Here is a 13,840-nt window from a genome sequence, read left to right as displayed (position 1 = left end):
GCAGCCCGGGAAAGCACGGCTAACACGTCCGTTTCAGTATCCGTTTTGACAGCGCTCACCTGCCCGAAGGGGGCGAGCGGGTCTGGATCATCGTCGGACAATGAAAGCCCACCCTCCGATGCCGCGGAGGACATCTGATCTCCGGTGTCAGCAAGCGTGAGAGCTACCATCTGATTTAGACGGATCACTCCCAGCACCCGAAGCTTGGATGGAGCGCTTGGAGGAGCGAGAGGTCCGCGAGCCCTTAGGCGGCGGATTATCTCTCGCTGAAGCCCTCAGATCTGCCCTAGCGCCCGCTGCAGAACAGGAGGAGACAGGGGTGGCTCGCTCTCTCACAAAAGTTAGCCGCGATTTCAACTGCGCGACGGTCATGGCATCGCATCGACGACATGAACCGCCCCCGAGCACCACATTAACATGCTGGACCCCCAAACATGTAATGCAGTGATCGTGCCCATCAACCGGAAATGCACAGTCGGAGCGTCGTCCTGAAAAGGACGTGCTGCACGACTGTGTTGCTCTTTTAGGATGCTTTGCAACAATACGCACCACTCTGGAGGACCGGACCCAAAGGGACGCCAGGCAAGGGAGAAACCCAGCTCGACCATCTGCCGCTGCGTGGACTCGCTCTGGACCGGGAGACACTCGTTCGCTCGAAGTGGCTGTAGACAGCAGGAGGAACCCTCATGAAGCTCGATCAGAAAAGTCTCTGAAGCGAAAAGGATAGCGTCTGCTGGCGCCAGGTGTGCTTATATACTCAGTTGATTGCACCTGTGCAGGCTTGCGCTGCCAATTCATTCTTAATTGGCCCGTTCAATACTCTTTCAGACGAGTAGCTTCTGAACCGAATCTCCCATACGTGGATTTAGAACATCAAATCCACTTATAGTGCTGGAGTTCCCCCCGAAGGAGAACATCAGATACCTGTCCTGATCCCAGGTGTTTCATGTATGATCACTTTTATATTATATACAGTAACATCAGATACCTGTCCTGATCTCAGGTGTTTCATGTATGATCACTTTTATATTATATACAGTAACATCAGATACCTGTCCTGATCTCAGGTGTTTCATGTATGATCACTTTTATATTATATACAGTAACATCAGATACCTGTCCTGATCCCAGGTGTTTCATGTAGGATCAATTTTATATACATTAACATCAGATACCTGTCCTGATCCCAGGTGTTTCATGTATGATCAATTTTATATGCATTAACATCAGATACCTGTCCTGATCCCAGGGGTTTCATGTATGATCACTTTTATATTATATACATTAACATCAGATACCTGTCCTGATCCCAGGGGTTTCATGTATGATCACTTTTATATTATATACATTAACATCTGATACCTGTCCTGATCCCAGGGGTTTCATGTATGATCACTTTTATATTATGTAAGGTAACATCTGATACCTGTCCTGATCCCAGGTGTTTCATGTATGATCACTTTTATATTATATACATTAACATCAGATACCTGTCCTGATCCCAGGGGTTTCATGTATGATCACTTTTATATACATTAACAACAAATATCTGTCCTGATCCCAGGGGTTTCATTTATGATCCCTTTTATATTATATCCAGTAACATCAGATACTTGTCCTGATCCCAGGGGTTTCATGTATGATCACTTTTATATTATATACATTAACATCAGATACCTGTCCTGATCTCAGGTGTTTTATGTATGATCACTTTTATATTATATAAGGTAACATCAGATACCTGTCCTGATCTCAGGTGTTTTATGTATGATCACTTTTATATTATATAAGGTAACATCAGATACCCGTCCTGATCTCAGGGGTTTCATGTATGATCACTGTTATATACATTAACATCAGATACCTGTCCTGATCCCAGGGGTTTCATGTATGATCACTTTTATATACATTCACATCAGATACCTGTCCTGATCCCAGGGGTTTCATGTATGATCACTTTTATATTATATACATTCACATCAGATACCTGTCCTGATCCCAGGGGTTTCATGTATGATCACTTTTATATTATATACATTAACATCTGATACCTGTCCTGATCCCAGGGGTTTCATGTATGATCACTTTTATATTATATACATTAACATCAGATACCTGTCCTGATCCCAGGTGTTTCATGTATGATCACTTTTATATTATATACATTAACATCAGATACCTGTCCTGATCCCAGGGGTTTCATGTATGATCACTTTTATATACATTAACAACAAATATCTGTCCTGATCCCAGGGGTTTCATTTATGATCCCTTTTATATTATATCCAGTAACATCAGATACTTGTCCTGATCCCAGGGGTTTCATGTATGATCACTTTTATATTATATACATTAACATCAGATACCTGTCCTGATATCAGGTGTTTTATGTATGATGACTTTTATATTATATAAGGTAACATCAGATACCTGTCCTGATCTCAGGTGTTTCATGTATGATCACTTTTATATTATATAAGGTAACATCAGATACCCGTCCTGATCTCAGGGGTTTCATGTATGATCACTGTTATATACATTAACATCAGATACCTGTCCTGATCTCAGGGGTTTCATGTATGATCACTTTTATATACATTCACATCAGATACCTGTCCTGATCTCAGGGGTTTCATGTATGATCAATTTTATATACATTAACATCAGATACCTGTCCTGATCCCAGGGGTTTCATGTATGATCACTTTTATATTATATACAGTAACATCAGATACCTGTCCTGATCCCAGGTGTTTCATGTATGATCAATTTTATATACATTAACATCAGATACCTGTCCTGATCCCAGGTGTTTCATGTATGATCAATTTTATATACATTAACATCAGATACCTGTCCTGATCTCAGGTGTTTCATGTATGATCACTTTTATATTATATAAGGTAACATCAGATACCCGTCCTGATCTCAGGGGTTTTATGTATGATCACTGTTATATACATTAACATCAGATACCTGTCCTGATCCCAGGGGTTTCATGTATGATCACTTTTATATTATATACATAAACATTAGATACCTGTCCTGATCCCAGGTGTTTCATGTATGATTAATTTTATATACATTAACATCAGATACCTGTCCTGATCTCAGGGGTTTCATGTATGATCACTTTTATATTATATACAGTAACATCAGATACCTGTCCTGATCTCAGGTGTTTCATGTATGATCACTTTTATATTATATACAGTAACATCAGATACCTGTCCTGATCTCAGGTGTTTCATGTATGATCACTTTTATATTATATACAGTAACATCAGATACCTGTCCTGATCCCAGGTGTTTCATGTATGATCAATTTTATATACATTAACATCAGATACCTGTCCTGATCCCAGGTGTTTCATGTATGATCAATTTTATATGCATTAACATCAGATACCTGTCCTGATCCCAGGGGTTTCATGTATGATCACTTTTATATTATATACATTAACATCTGATACCTGTCCTGATCCCAGGGGTTTCATGTATGATCACTTTTATATTATGTAAGGTAACATCTGATACCTGTCCTGATCCCAGGTGTTTCATGTATGATCACTTTTATATTATATACATTAACATCAGATACCTGTCCTGATCCCAGGGGTTTCATGTATGATCACTTTTATATACATTAACAACAAATATCTGTCCTGATCCCAGGGGTTTCATTTATGATCCCTTTTATATTATATCCAGTAACATCAGATACTTGTCCTGATCCCAGGGGTTTCATGTATGATCACTTTTATATTATATACATTAACATCAGATACCTGTCCTGATCTCAGGTGTTTTATGTATGATCACTTTTATATTATATAAGGTAACATCAGATACCTGTCCTGATCTCAGGTGTTTTATGTATGATCACTTTTATATTATATAAGGTAACATCAGATACCCGTCCTGATCTCAGGGGTTTCATGTATGATCACTGTTATATACATTAACATCAGATACCTGTCCTGATCCCAGGGGTTTCATGTATGATCACTTTTATATACATTCACATCAGATACCTGTCCTGATCCCAGGGGTTTCATGTATGATCACTTTTATATTATATACATTAACATCAGATACCTGTCCTGATCCCAGGGGTTTCATGTATGATCACTTTTATATACATTAACATCAGATACCTGTCCTGATCCCAGGGGTTTCATGTATGATCACTTTTATATACATTAACAACAAATATCTGTCCTGATCCCAGGGGTTTCATTTATGATCCCTTTTATATTATATCCAGTAACATCAGATACTTGTCCTGATCCCAGGGGTTTCATGTATGATCACTTTTATATTATATACATTAACATCAGATACCTGTCCTGATCTCAGGTGTTTTATGTATGATGACTTTTATATTATATAAGGTAACATCAGATACCTGTCCTGATCTCAGGTGTTTCATGTATGATCACTTTTATATTATATAAGGTAACATCAGATACCCGTCCTGATCTCAGGGGTTTCATGTATGATCACTGTTATATACATTAACATCAGATACCTGTCCTGATCTCAGGGGTTTCATGTATGATCACTTTTATATACATTCACATCAGATACCTGTCCTGATCTCAGGGGTTTCATGTATGATCAATTTTATATACATTAACATCAGATACCTGTCCTGATCCCAGGGGTTTCATGTATGATCACTTTTATATTATTTACAGTAACATCAGATACCTGTCCTGATCCCAGGTGTTTCATGTATGATCAATTTTATATACATTAACATCAGATACCTGTCCTGATCCCAGGTGTTTCATGTATGATCAATTTTATATACATTAACATCAGATACCTGTCCTGATCTCAGGTGTTTCATGTATGATCACTTTTATATTATATAAGGTAACATCAGATACCCGTCCTGATCTCAGGGGTTTTATGTATGATCACTGTTATATACATTAACATCAGATACCTGTCCTGATCCCAGGGGTTTCATGTATGATCACTTTTATATTATATACATAAAATTAGATACCTGTCCTGATCCCAGGTGTTTCATGTTGTCACGGTTGTGGATCTATCTGCTCTTCTATGATGTGTCTGCGTGGTGTGAATTGTTTATTTGGGTTTGCGGGGTGTGTGCGCTTGTCTCTGTGTTTGTGTGAGAGTCGCGTGGCTGTCAGTGTTGTTGTGTTCATGTCATCAGCTGGGCGGTCACATGATCATGGTCATCGGTCGCCTAGCACCGCTCAGCTGATTATTGCGCTCCAGGTGTAGCGCATTACTGTGGCTATAAATGTTCAGCGTTCCTGTCTCACCTTGTCAGTTCGTTATCCTCACTTGTCTCTGTGTCTTTGTCAGGCTCTCCTCGTTGAGTTCGCTGGTTGTTCGCTGGTTGAAGTTTTCTCCGATGAACTTTAGATTCGCTCTGTTGACGGAGATTGAAGTTCTCCCCGATGAACTGTTGATTCGCTCTGTTGACGGAGATTGAGATAATACTTCTCATACTTCTGCTTTTAATAAACCCTCAATAGTGTTTTTGATTCGTGATTCTGCCTTAGGCTGTAATGGATATTGTGCTTTTCTGGGCAGTTGGGCATTTGGTTTAATTTAAACTCTTACTGGATTAGCTGATCTTATCAGGCCAACATCAGTATCATATAAAAACCATAATTCTTGTTACACTTGGCATTCCATTTCTTTAAACATTTCAGTTTCTAGGTCATTTATTAGTTCTGATGTTGTACTCATTTGTGTTATTTTGTCTTGTCCAATAATAACTTCTTGGGGAATTTCCATCAAATTGGTTGTACACACAATTTTTATATTATTTTTATCATCTGACTGAAAGATTAGTGGATTTTCTGTTGATACCCATTTGCTCTGTTCTGCCTTTTTAACTATTTGTCCCAAATCCTTTGTTTTCCAGTTATTTCCTACGTATATAGCTATATGTGGAACTGAATCTGTAACATTAAACCATTTTTCACTAAATTTATTTTTTACTAGGCTTAAAGCTGTTCACTGCTGACCGCCATTGCTATTATATGTCTGCATTTCTTTCAGAATCATAAATCATTGTGCAATGAAACCCTGATTTTGGTATCTGTGCTTCATCAATTTGTGCTTCAATGAATTTCCCCTTTTTATTTATAGTTTGTCTTACATCATTTTCTATTTGTCCGATCCAATACACATTAGCTTTTGGTTCAGCAATTATCATTTGATTTTCAATTCCTTTTGCATCTATATACACTCCATCTGAAGTGGTGAAGTGTGAATATGGCCGACCAGACACAAACATTTTGCATTTTATTCCACAACCAGCCAACTTTGCCCAGAGAAGGCTCGAAACCTGATTCCAAGCTATTTACGACCCAAAGGAATGTGCCATGTGGCTCTAAGCACAAGAATGACTTACAAAGGACTATTTGCTGTTTAACACTGTTTTCATATAAAGTTTACTCTTTGTTTAATCATATGTTTTGCAAAGTTTCCCTTTCTCTTGTATTATTATTTTTGGTTTTAATACCCTTGCATATAATGTTTAACTGTACCTAGGATAAGCATCCTCTCTTATACTGTTCAAGTTTGGACTTTTTGTAAAGCTTACTCGCTGTACAAATTGATCGTTGACATTTTATTTTAATATGAGTGCAACATATTAATGTTTTAAGAGACTTTAACATTTTTGTCCCGATTTACATAAAATTTGCCTATGCAAATTATTCTGCCTCGGGCAAAGACCCATAAATTTAATATTAAAGGAAGTTAGCTTCTAATTGGTCAACTTTCCATGGAGGGTGGATCCAAACCCGCCTTATAAAAGTTGGAAACCAAGCTAAACTCTCCCTCTCTTCTCTTCTTCGCAACTCTCTCCCAAGCAAACGCTCTCTCCCAAGCAAACGCTCTTGGAACCCCCTCTCTCTCCCAACTCCAAACCACCCCCCTCTCTGCTCTGGAAACACGTTGTTTTGAAACCTTCTTTAACTCTATACAACTTCCTTAGAGACTCAGAAACCTCCAAGAAAGCAGACAGAAACCCAGACAGAAAAGGGTTAATCGGACCGCGCTCGGACATTTCACCGCCCAGAATGATTTTTGCTGCTTCAACTTGAAACTACAACCTTGTGAGGAACAAAGATCAGCCAACCAACCACGTGCTTAACAACGGGAGCTTGGACATCACGAACAGACCGCAAGTATCACCTTTCTCCCAACATCTAAACTGGTGTGAACTAAATTAACCCTAAAGAGACAATAGAAGGGTTATATTGAATTTGATTACGTTTGGTTGCTTGGTTGGTTCTTACAGACTCATAGGTTTTTCCCATCATTACATCTTCTCAACCTCTTCACGTTTGTTACTCTCCCCTATGCTTGTATGAGTGTGTGTTTGTGTTAGGTGTTAGTTTCTGTTAGATTAGTCAATAAAGTTTAATTTTGTATAAAAAAAGGTGCCTGTGTATATTAATGAATCTAATGTCTTGAACTTTGATCTTGCTACCTGCTCAAATTTTATGTTGATAGCATCGCTGAACGATTCGTTTGTTCGGATCAAAAGAGTCGATTCATTTGAAGCCCCGTTCAAATGAATCTTCCTCCCGCTAAGCTATTCCGCTATATAATGTTCCAGAAGGAAAACGAGCCTAGAAATCTGAATCATAACTCGCAACATTATATCGGCAGGAAAGGTGCAGGAAGAATAACCTTGAGCTAATTTACTACAGTAATAATAGTGTAGATATGAGAGCACTCTTATCTACATTATTATTATGATGTGATACCTGTTTATTTGTGAAGAATAAACAAAGCATGCAAACGTAATTTATTACAGATATTTTGGTGTAGAACGCTGAATAAATGTAATTTATTACAGAAGCGTCACACTTTGATTTTTAGTTTGTATACAAACTGGAGTGGTCATTGGAATTAACTGTACTTTTCCAGAGAATCCTTTTTTCTTTGCATATTTACCAGACAGGGGAAGATGTGACGCATAATTTGAATTAACAGAAGTGTAAACAGCTCCAGTATCAAGGAGCATTGCTATTGTTTTTCCCTCTATTTTAATTGGTGGCATAGGTTTTTCATTAGCATTAGTTGTTAACATTGGAAGCTGATTATCCCCTATAGAATTCTCTGGTCATCTTCAATATCCCTTATTGGGTCCTTTTCAAGGATTAACTGGACCTTGGTTACGATTTGGATAGATTTGATGCCAAGTTACCTCCCTCCCACCCTGAGGAAACTTCTCCCATGGATTGGTTGGGCAATATTTTTAGGTGGGTCCAGATAATTTGCAACCTCAACACGTGCCTGCAGGTGTAGCATAGGGTCTGCCATTCCATCTTCGCTCTCTTTCTCTTTTGGTCTTTTCCTCCAGCTCGTACACTGAAAAAAAATGATTCTGACCCCTTGTTAATGTTACATGTTTTTATCTGGTTAATTTCACTGATTTTAATGTGTTATTTAATCCTACTTATTTTTTATTATTAATTTTCAAATTCACTGCCCTTGTTTAAAACAAGTTAATTTTATTAAATTAAAAGTAATTAGAAAAAATATGTTTCATTTAATTTCCATATACTGTCTGGTCTGCACATGTGCAGACACATTTTTTTTCTGAAGGCGCCAAGGCGGGGAGATTAAACTTGATGCACTCATTTTAATGCTGCATCCAGCTCTGCATTTTCAGTAAGTAGGCAATATATAATCATTGGTGTGTTATATTTGTTATTTTAAACAGGGTTCTGTTTACACTTTAAACGTTTATAGAAAAAAAATGTGTTTAGCTACTGCTAAGTTGGTTTGTTTTTATATAAATCACATTAAATTAAATTACAACTAAGGTTTCAGCGATTAGCTTAACCACGTGAGTTGTGTAAGGTCAGTAAGTTAACTTAGCTTTAGTGTTAAATGCTTGGTGAATTCAGTGTTTGTCTTGATTATTTATTAGTTTGTGGAAGCCGAATAAAAGCAAAACAGTTTTACAAATGTTAACGTTAATTGTAGCAGCACCTTCCTTGCTGTCTAGGCTTGTACGTTACGTTAGACTGGCCAAGCCTAACATTACATAACATTAGGGCTGTTTTAATCGAAAATCCAATTTCGATTTTGGCTTCTAACGATTATGAAAAACCATTAATCGAGATAAACGATTATTCCATTATTTACCGCCCCCTGTCCAGTTGTCCTCACTTGTTGCTCTTAAAAGCTTGAAAGACCGCATGCTTATGTGTGTGCGACACGCAGACAGTCAGAAGCATGCGGTCTGCACTTGGTCTCATTCCCAAATTGTGACGAGCAGAGAGCGCACACATCTAAAGTCATTAACGTGAGCTCTTTAATGTTCAAATAGGTGTCAAAACGCAGTGTTTAGTGATTATTCCTTTTAACCCTCATTTTGTAAAAAACAAACCAGTTGAGGATCAAAAGACGCGTGAAAGCAAAACCATAAAAGTGAAAGCACAATAGCTGCTGCCTGTTTTTATCATGGTTAATAAAAAAACGAGAAAATCCCTCTCTGCTCTTGACTGAAGACTTTTGTAGCTAAAGTGTTTATATTACGAAGAAGATGCTAAAAGCACAGTTTGTTTCATATTTTTATTCTATTGTATTTATTTCTCTTTCCTTTGCAGAGAGGAAAAAAATATATTCAGTTGAAGTCAGAATTATTAGCCCTCCTAAATATTAGCAACCTTTTTCCCCCAATTTCTGTTTAATGGAAAGAAGATTTCTGAACATAATAGTTCTAATCATTCATTTCTAATAACAGATTAATTTTATCTTTGCTATGATGACAGCTCATAATATTTTAGTAGATATTTTTTTTCAAATACAAACATTATAATTCAAAGTGTGATTCAAAAGCTTAATTAGGGTAATTAGGCAAGTCATTATATAACAGTAGTTTCTTCTGCAGACAATTAAAAATATATTTTGCCTAAAGGGGCTAATATTATTCACCTTAAAAGTGGTTTCAAAATATAATTATTTTTTTTTATTCTAGCCAAAACAAAACAAATAAGCCTTACTCCAGAAGAAAAAATATTAGAGAAAATACTGTTAAAATTCCTTGCTCTGTTAAACATCATTTGGGAAATATTTATTTTAAAAAACTTCTCAGGAGTGCTAATAATTTTGACTTCAACTAATAATCATTTGGAATAATCGTGATTACAATTATGACCAAAATAATCGCGATTATGATTTTTCCCAAAATCGAGCAGCCCTAGTACGAAATGCAGATTTACCTTTTCTTTTTTTTTGTCTTTAACAATTAGACTGAAGAATGGCAGAGCATCTGAAGTTGAGAGTCATTGTGGGCGACGATGACTATTGAAGACTTGATCTCCATTCAGGAATGCCAGAAACTTTGGCAGAGTTCCACAATACAATTTGCCAAGCATTTGGAATTGAAACAGGCTTTCGTATTCAATTCATGGATCCTGACTTTAACAATGAGTTCATGAATGTTACATCAGTACACGACATAAAGGACAGAAGTACAATCAAGTTGGTGTACATGGCAACCCTAACTCTAACCCCCCTAAATGATGTGGGTTTGAGTCCATCGTCTGTAATGCAGAATGCTACCAGCACTTCTGGATTATCTGGAGCACCAGTGAGCAACCAAACATCTCCCATTTCCTCACAGGTCTCATTGCCCACAACAGACTTGGATGACACCATCATTCTGCCACATTCAGACAATGAATTGAGATCACGTGCATGGTCACGTGAATTCCCCATTCCTCACTTTCCATACAATGTAGAGGTGCAGCTTCAACGTGGAAATGACCGCTTCAGAGAAACTGGCCCTCAACTGAAGATTACTCCAGGGTTGAAGTCTGACATCTTAGAGAAGCTAGCCGAGGAGATCTTCCAGCGTACCCACAAAATTACCAAATAGATGAGGTAGCAGAGGCACTCATCAAAAAATTTCTGTTTGAAGGAACCATCTGCCACTGGTTACTATGGCTGGATGATTAGCCTAAAATATAAAATGGCTAATTACAGAACAAATATGCGAACTATTGACTTTCCAGAAGTGACTGTAAATGCTTTGAAAAACAAACATAGTGATGACTGCCTCCCAGCCAAAAATGTAAAGAAGCCTAAAAAGGCTGAATTCAACTTTTGTCCTTCACACCCTGCTGGCGAAACGATTGAAAGCTTAGAAAATGTCAGACTTGAAATGATGAATGATGTCAGACAAAGAAACAGTGCAGCATGTGTGAAAAAGAACATGTCAAAAACATTCTCCTATAGAAGAAAAGAGGCAGTGCAGAAAAATCCAACTGCTGGACAGTTTAAAGCCAGGTGGCCTGCACTTTTTCACATTGATGAGGTAAGCTTGCTTGCTCCCTGGGTTTTTACATTGCACTTTGACCCATTGTAAATATAAAAAATATATATTATTAAGGATTTAATAAGGATGCAGGATGCTGGTCCAGTTTTGATTTCTTGCCATTACTCTTCATTGATAGCAATACATCTGGCTGTACACCTAATATAAGAAAATTTGAATATATCTATTTAATAGCTACAAAATATTATTACACCAATGGCTGATCACAGTTCTCTTTGTCTTCTGTTGATGTTTTTTTGTGTGTGTAATAGATAAATGTTAAATTCCAGCGCATAACAAACACCCACTTGAAACAACCTTCATGGCTCAGTTGGACAGCTATTTACCCCAGCTGACATTTATTTTTCAACAAAAAGGGAGGTGTATCTGGCCAAAAACTAGCCAAATATCTGGCGATTTTGCAAGAGGTAAACATATTTTTACATTTTAGTAGAAAATATCATATACACTGTGGAGAAACCTAAAATGTACCTGTCTAGTGCCAGCCTTGAATATTTGTAAGGGGCAAGGTTCCCAAGGCTACATCCACACTACTTCATTTTTGTTTTAAAACGGAGATCTTTTGGTACATTTTCACCTACCATGCAGACTGAACTGTCACCCTATCGCCCTACACATTCAGACCTGAAAATGAAGTCACAATACACAAACATTCTTTAGCTAAAGAAGGCAGTCCATTTACAGAATGTATCATGAAGTCATTGTGTACATATTTTTGAGGTTACCACAGGTTTGAAATATTCTACAGTTTCAAGACATTTTTTATTATTTATTGTATTTTAATAGTTGTAGTCCTTTTACACAGGCTACAAGTGACATTAATCTTGAAAAAGGGCAGCAGTCCTCAAAGCACTTTGCATCTACTTTGGTGAGGATGATGGACATCTCATTCGGGAGTATAAGGCAAGTCATTGTAATTGCATTTATCAGTCTGATGTACTGTCTTGTATTTTAAAATGTTTTAGGATCCTAATGGCACTAACCCACAAGTTAGGCCGCGGAACTCGTAGGCAGATTAAAGTGCCTGAATTATCAGGAGAAACAAAATCACAAGAAAACTTCAGTGTCTTTCCTCAGGCGCAGCTTTGTAGCATCAGTTTATTAACAGTCATAGTATAGCAAACATATCCTCACAACAATTGTGGGAACGGAGTGAGGCCACCGCCTAAGGTGGATACACCTGCGGTGCGCACCTGCCTTGGATCCCACGGAAGGAGCTATGGACAATAAAAGGAGGAACGATGGCAGAGGAAGCCAAGAGAGGACAGGGCCCGGGCATTTTACTTTTGCTTTTAGTTTGACGGCAGTCTCAGTGAGGAGCTGCCGTCACTGTTATTAATAAATCAGTTAAAAACTCCGTCGGTTCTCCGCCTCCTATATTAATTAATTTTCTGTCCTAATTTGTGTTACTGTCTTTTGGCTAACATTTATTTCTTAAGGCATTCCGATTAAACTAGTTGTTCATACAATTTTGATGCACTTTTTTATCAGCTGACTAAAACTTAAAGTATGTTTTGAAGTTTCCTTTTTGCTCTTTTTTTAACTATTACACTGTAAAAACGCCAACTTTCAGAAAGTTCTCTGAACAAAGATTAATAAGTAAACTGAATTTAAATATTTTCATTTGAAATGCTGACAAATAATAGTTAGTTTGTTCAACAAATATGGTGCTTCAATGTGAAAAACTTAAAATATTTTGTTGAACTAATACAAAATTCTTAGTTTTGCATTGATGCGTGCCCTTCTTGTTGGCGCATGCGCGTTACAAGCTTCTGGCGCATGCCCGATTTACTTCCATAGCTCGCTGCAGGGGGTACCTGAGTCTCGTGCGTGCGTCAAAACGAACCATATTTCTTTCTGCGGAGCTACAGGTATGTGTCAATCGTTTTCATAATCGATTGTATATAATTGTATACATGTTTTTTGTGCGATGTGCTACCCATCTGACTGCCCGATCTATTTTACCAGTGTAATAATGATGTGAGAGACCGTGATAGAGCGGTTAAGAGCAGGCCAACGACGTTTCTGATAAATCATAGGTATGTATGTCTTTTTTGTTGTCATCTAACGTTATATTATTTGATATGTTGGCTTTAATGTGCGCGTGTATCCTAATACGGAACTATTTGTTATAATTTAGCCGTGAGTTACTTGTTTCGTGCACGTGGTTTTGGCTTTGTTACATCAATAAAAGTTTTGAGTGAATGTATTTGAAACAAATAGCGATTTCAATCGAGTCATTTGCTTTAATAACTCACGATTAATACAATGAGTATCAGATAACATACAAGATCAGGTATCCAAGTCAAATTTCCTTGCTAAAACGATTATAACATTATGTCCTGTTTATCTGGATTGCCTTTCAGCATTGCGCACATCATAACCTTTTTTCCCTTTGAACCAGAGCCAGTGGAACAAACGGTGACGTGTTTAACTGTGTAATTTGTGTGAAAATCGTGTGATTTTTCATGTAATTCAGTGCTT

This window comes from Danio rerio, chromosome 16 (assembly GCF_052040795.2).
Source record: "Danio rerio strain M-AB ecotype USA chromosome 16, GRCz13ab, whole genome shotgun sequence".
Taxonomy (NCBI): Eukaryota; Metazoa; Chordata; class Actinopteri; order Cypriniformes; family Danionidae; genus Danio; species Danio rerio.
Note: the sequence above shows the minus strand (reverse complement) of the source record.